Raw genomic sequence first — 6,682 nt, 5'->3', positions numbered from 1 at the left:
AAACAATAGTCCACTGACCAAACCTTCTCAGTGACAGTCTAACTTCACAAGACAGGGCTGGGTGTCAAATTAGCACGTGATATGTAATAAATCTCTGTTCCAGATTTTCTATACTCCTGCATAAACATTTTCACAGAAAAGTGTAAAAAAAGATGAGGAATGCAAATAATATTAAATTTCTTATATGGTTCTTTTAAATATATCTACTTTTCTTTTATCCTGATCTAATTCCTTAATTCTCCCTTTAATTCTGATCTGTACAATTCAGACTGTATAGCTTACACTTATCCATTGATTTTCTAAGATAGCTCTCAGAAGAGCAGGCACAGTAGTCTAGGTCATAAGAAATTATCAATATGGGTGAAAAAGAGAACAAGACTAGATTTTGTTGTTCTAATAAAGAACGTTAATAACATCAATGAATAACACTAAGTAAGAAGTCAGAATTCATCCTGAAAAAACATGGTACTGAAAGAGAATTAGCAGTGTCAGAAGACATAGAACTGTATCTGCACAGAGAACACCACATCAAGCTAACCAGTAACTCAACTGCAAGACTACACTCGCTAGAAGACGACATAATAACAAGCTGGAAAGTGATCACAAAAAGTAACAGAATGATTAACAAACTTAAATATAGTATGGGATTTTAAGAGTCTTAAAACATCAGAATGGCTGCACTAGCTCAAACTAAAGGTCCTTCAAGCCTAGTACTCCGTCTCCAACCATTCTAGTAAGTGAACACCTAGGAAGGTTAGCACAGAGTAAGCACATCTGGAGTTTTCCCCTTCTTCTCTCCCCAGCTCCAAATATTTTCTGCTCAGGGAATTCCTGACCTTGAAGAGATTTCTGTTTATTAAACCCCAACTGAAAACTTTTCCAAGATGTGCCTAGTTTCACCTAGAATCTGTTTCATACCCTTGTTACCACCCTATTTTTTCACAAGTTCTGTAAGTCTACTATAACTTGCACGAAGAACTGCTTATTTTCTTTATTTTTCTGGAACTGACTGGTCCTTGTAGCCCAGAAGACAGTGAACAATCTCTATCCATTAGCTCATTACTACTGACAATTCTGTAGTCCTCTGCATATTCCCCCCATAGACACTTCTCAAGGCTGAAGAACACTAATCAGCCCAGTCAATCCTCATATGCAGGCCCTTCCATCTAATTATCCTTGCTGATATTTTCCAAATCCCTTCCAGTTCTAACATAGTGTCTTGAAGATAAGGGGATCAGAACTGGCCACAAGGTGTAGGTAAACCATGGATTTATATGGTGGTGTAAGTATTTTCTCTTCATTGTTTATGCCTTCTTAAAATTTGGTTTGCTTTGCTCATTGCTCCTAAGCACAGAGCTGATGTGTTCCTGGACCTGTTCCCTACAACTATAAGGTCTTGTTAATGGTAATGGTCAAATCTAGGCCCATTATTTTTCATTTTACTCCATAAATACCGCTTTACATTCATATACTTTGAATTCCATTTGCCACTTTATTGTTCAATCATCCAAGGTTCTAAAATATTACTCAAAAACACCCATAGGAAGTGAAGCATCAGAATTACTTGCCATGTAATAGGTACAAGATAAATCTGACACAGTGTCACTGATGTTATTAGTTTCATTGTATTATAAAAGATACACTTGAGAACCCTGTACAGGGAAGATACACAACTCAAATAATTTTTCCACAACTATATCTGCCTTGAACAGCAAATCTTGTTCTTACTCTTTCAAGTTTTTAATATTGGTTTATGACCACTTTTGCTTCATAGAACTCTACACATCAGTTGAGCAAATATGACAGGTTTTGTTCTCTAGGACACTGCTATATTCACAGGAAGTAACTATTCACTGATATTGCTAATTTATACAAAAAAATAACTGTGAAGAGATCGGTCTTATAGCTGCTCTTTCACATTTTTAATGCAACTAATTATTGGAGGCTATTTTTTCTTTCCCCTTTTACAATAGTTCTTTATAACAGTTCCAGCAAGAAGAAACATGTCTATAGAAAGACCAGAATGTTGATAGATTTTGGGGAAAAACAAAAAGCAAACAAAACCAAACAAATAAACAAAACAACAACAACAACAAAACAAAACAAATTAAAAAAAAAAAAAAAAAGAAGAAGAAAAAACAACTTTCCAAGGCAGAACAATCTTCCAGTAACTATTTTGGGGTTTTGCTTGCTGGTTTTGAGATCTGAAATGGAGTAAAACCTTCAAGCATATTCAGAGGAAACAAGCCTATATTTCTAGAATGTGTTAAGTGACTAATATATTTTCTGAACCTAATTTGTATATTATTTGCCTTGAAAATAACTGTATGGCTTAGAAAAATGCACTGAAGGATGGCTTGTTGTTTATTTCATAGGGGAGTACTGCTGTGCAATGTAGCATTTCTGCGGTCCTTAGGCTTCACAGACAGCAAGTAAACAGATTTATGATATTGTTAGAATGGACTGTGGTTCTCATGAGGTATGACAGCTGTTATTTTATAGTACTTAAGTCAGTGTGAAGTGACAATCAGACACCTACTGGAAATGGTACATACAGGCATAAATTATGTGTATCCACATGATTCCTGCAGCATGTAAATACAATAATGCAGTCATATTCCCTCTTTCAAATGCACCCTCCGTGGCACATCAAGACCGCTTATTGGGCAGCTGTGACGCTCTATGACAAATTGTCCATTCACCATGCTTAGCCATTCTTTATGGCACGATCCACCCTTTTTCAAATGGGCAGTCTTTTTGCATTTGTAGTTTTTCCCATCCACATACTTTTTAATACACAAACCAACTGAATTACCAGTAAATCCACAGATGTGAACATAACCACCTATGTCTTCTCCACTAAAGATCCATGCATGAAAAAAATACATTACTATCAACATAAAACAGGGTAGTTCCTGATCCACTTTCAACACAACAGTAGAAAAATGTTTCGACAGAAGCACCACATACACAGGACATGTTTTGTAACACAGCCAAAAACATTACTGATACAGCATGTTAATTTGACACTGATTCAGGAGGCAGGACCTGAGTGAATGGAGTCAGAATAACCTCATGATAAGGGTATAGTGGCAGGAGCCAAGAATCCTGGCCTCTCCTCATGTCTCTATCTCAGGTTATTTATGGGTAATTCAGGTCAGGGCTCAAACGTATGACTGAATTATGAGCATCTAAGAAGTTACTGCAGGTCTAAGCAGTGATAACTCAGGATAACTACTTGCATTCTCATAGCTAGTGAAGGACATGTAAATTGATCCAAATACCTTGGATGTGGGAAGATGTAAAGCAGCACTTAGAAACAGTTAATAAAAACTCAGCTGCCAAGGGGATAACTTCATGAACAGTCATATGTTGCTTTTTTTAAGTGTCCATAAGTTAAAATAAATCATTGGTTTTAAGCAAGCTTAAAGCTACCTGTGGAATTCGAAGTGCTCCAGCCACCTCCTCCCAGTATCTCTTACAGACTCCTGTTTATCTATCATGTGTTAAAAAGTTCTGTTTCCCTCAACACAGAAGAAATTTTGTAAGAGAAAACAGTTACTCATCTCAAGTTAGCCTACACACTCACCAAAGTAGGGTGTTTTTGTTTTGATTTTGGGGGTTTGTTTTTATTTTTAAACTTCAAGGTTATCATGCAAAGTGCTGATCAGATTTAAATTCATTCTGCCAGGTCATTTTTTTTTTTTCCAAAAACATTTGTAGGTTAAATTTATATCAGCAGGTTTTATGTAAGATATCATCTGTCAGCACCTGTCTTGCTTTATGCAAGATTGGGTATCATTTGTCCTCCCACAGACAGAATAAAAGCAGAAAACCACTACAAAACCCCATGCTGTGTACTTGGCTAACTCAGCAGGGTATGGGGAAAGACAGACAGGAGGAAATTAGGTTGCACTGAAGTGGTTTGTACCATTTCAAAAAATGTCATTGAGTTGCAAAATATGTTTCATATGCACACACTACAACGAACTGACAGGGACTTGCAAAGCAAGTATAAACATAATGACTATGACCACTGACAAATGGGAAAAGTAGGACTGGAGCAGAGTAGAGCCCCAAACATCATCATCATCATCATCATAAAAGGAGGGGTTGTAAGAAGAGAAGGAAATAATGATGTGTGTTTCTTGATTTTAATAACACTTTCACCAAAAAGTCACAAGCACTGCATTCAGCTCCTAGCAGAAGCAAGCTGTATATATGCTCCATCTGCACAGGTAATTATTTCACTTATTTGTACACAGGTGATAATATTAGCACACTGATCGCAGCAATGCATGGAGTACTCTCTCTGCCCTGCCTCCCCACCTTGAGCTACCAAGAGGTAGCAGAACCATCAACCTGAACGTGGGTTAGCTGCCTGACAGGCCAAACACCCATATTATTTTAAAACAACTTTCATGTCACCAATTTACATGTTAAAGCAGAAAGATTGAATCAAAGTCATTGTTTGGATTAAGGCATTTGGGTGGAGGAGAGAGTATCTTCTTCCCCAGCTGGAGCTCTGCAGCTCAGCTTTAGGATCATGGCAGTTCAGTGGGTTCCCCTGCTTCAGCCAGGTGGAGTCTGGCAAACACTGCCCCAGGACAAGCATTGTAGCTCCGCTTTCTAATTTAATTCAGTTCTCTAAAGTGCCTATTGTTGCATGGCAGAAAAGAAACGTATGTTACTCCTGCCCTGTGGGCATAATACACAACTTTTCATTAGATCACTACCCAAAATCCTGCACGTTCAAGGCTAAAAGTCTTGCAAGTGCCAGGTGCTAAAGTGAAATGGATTAAAGTCAAGTGGGAGCCCTCAGACAAGGCTCACTTCATGTTTCCTATTTCACATTTAGCATATTCACTTCCATGCCAGTGGGAGATGAAGAACAGATAATGGCAATATCAACAAGTAACCAGCTAAAATGTATCCTCTCTCTCTCATGTCTAGATAAAATTTGTGTAACAAGTGGTGCCTAACAAGGGGGTTCATTATGAAACTGGAAGCTACAGTTTCAAACTACAGCAACAGAGGTATAGCCCAGGGTCAGCTGACACCCACTACTCGACATTCTGCTCTTCTGGCGCATGTTGACCTCATCCACCCTGAATAGCAGACACCATACCCTACCCTCCACACCCCAGAAGGGGCTGAGGACACCATCCTGCAGCACGTCTGTAACATCCCTGAAGTCACACCAGGACTCGCATCTCCACACACTGCCTGCCCCACAGTTCGTATTGTTAAAACCATGCTTCATTTCGCATTGCAGGAGATTCGTGTTTTGGAAGACAAGCTACACCACAAGTGTTTATATCCCCTGGTTCTTCCACAACTCCTGGTCTTTCTCTGGAGCCAGGCCAATTCCCCACCACTCTCTACTCAGGCAGCCATACCTGGAGAAAAAAGGGCCACAAGAATACTTCATGTAGGTCCTGACCAGCAAGTGAAACAGAAACACTTATTTTCATCCTGACTATTTCCTGGAGAAGTTACAGGGTAGAGGTTGCCATCCTCATCCAGTAAGGGGTGCTGCGAGGCACAAGGAGCTGGGTGAACCACAACACTAGCGCAATCATTGCAAATATTATTTCCTCCAGTTCCTCAACATCCAGCCCGTAACTGTCTCTGCTTGTGCTTCTGGCTTTCAGATGTATGCTAGCCACATTTCTTCAGCTTCAAACTTGGAACATTTCATCCCCACAAGCAACATGTTCGTGAAATGAGCTATTGACAGAGGTCCTTTCTATCTTAACTCAGACAGCACTGGTTTACTGGTTTCCTCATTCCCCTCTCTCCACTCTGGTTTCCTTGTCAGAGTACTCCATGCAGTTAAAAACAAAAACAAAAACAAAAACCAAACAAACAACAAAAAACCCCAAACAAACAAAAAACAACAACAAAAAACCAAACCAAACAAAAAAAAAAAAAAAAACAAAAACCAAAACAAACAAAAAGAAAACACCACAAACCAACCCCCCCCCCCCCCCCAAAACACAAGATGATGATCCATTTCCCTAAACATTCCCCATCTTAGTCTCACTTGCACCTGAAAGCTATGAGCCTGGGGCAGTATTTGCAAAGCCCAAGCACCAGTCCCATATAACGGGAACACTGCACACATCCCTGCTGGAGCAGACAGCGGCTGGAGAGTGGGGGTCTGGCTGAGCAAAGATGGGTCAGGCACCTCCCTCTTTCTCCTCATGGATACATTTGAGAAGTGCATCGGGTTTTGCCAGCCTACAGGAACTCACAACTCAGTCGCTCAACAGACCTGCAACACAAGTCACAACAAATAAATAAAAAACCCTGACTCTAAACCCCTCCCCGCCCCCCCCCCCCCCCCCCAATAAACCAGTGAATATATATAACGTTGATATCATATGCACACTCATTCCTTGCTGGACCACCCCAGAACAACTGCTTTGAAAAGATGGCCCACCATCCAGCTAGTGTCTCAAGGTCTTGGTAGAACACTGCAGCCATCCCTAGTGACATGAGCTCCTCCACAGCACCATCTGGTGTGACTGCAACCACAGGAGGATTGACACAAGCAGTAGCATTCATTTCAGTGTTACCACAGTTCTTAAAATAAATGCTGTTGAATCAAAACGCCACTGCTTAATAGGTAACGTGCCTCATATAAATTGTTGGTCTCCACTGTGCCTAAGGTCTGGAG

This window comes from Tyto alba, unplaced genomic scaffold, assembly GCF_018691265.1.
Source record: "Tyto alba isolate M040663 unplaced genomic scaffold, T.alba_DEE_v4.0 Super-Scaffold_2, whole genome shotgun sequence".
Taxonomy (NCBI): Eukaryota; Metazoa; Chordata; class Aves; order Strigiformes; family Tytonidae; genus Tyto; species Tyto alba.
This window is presented reverse-complemented; position numbering follows the sequence as displayed.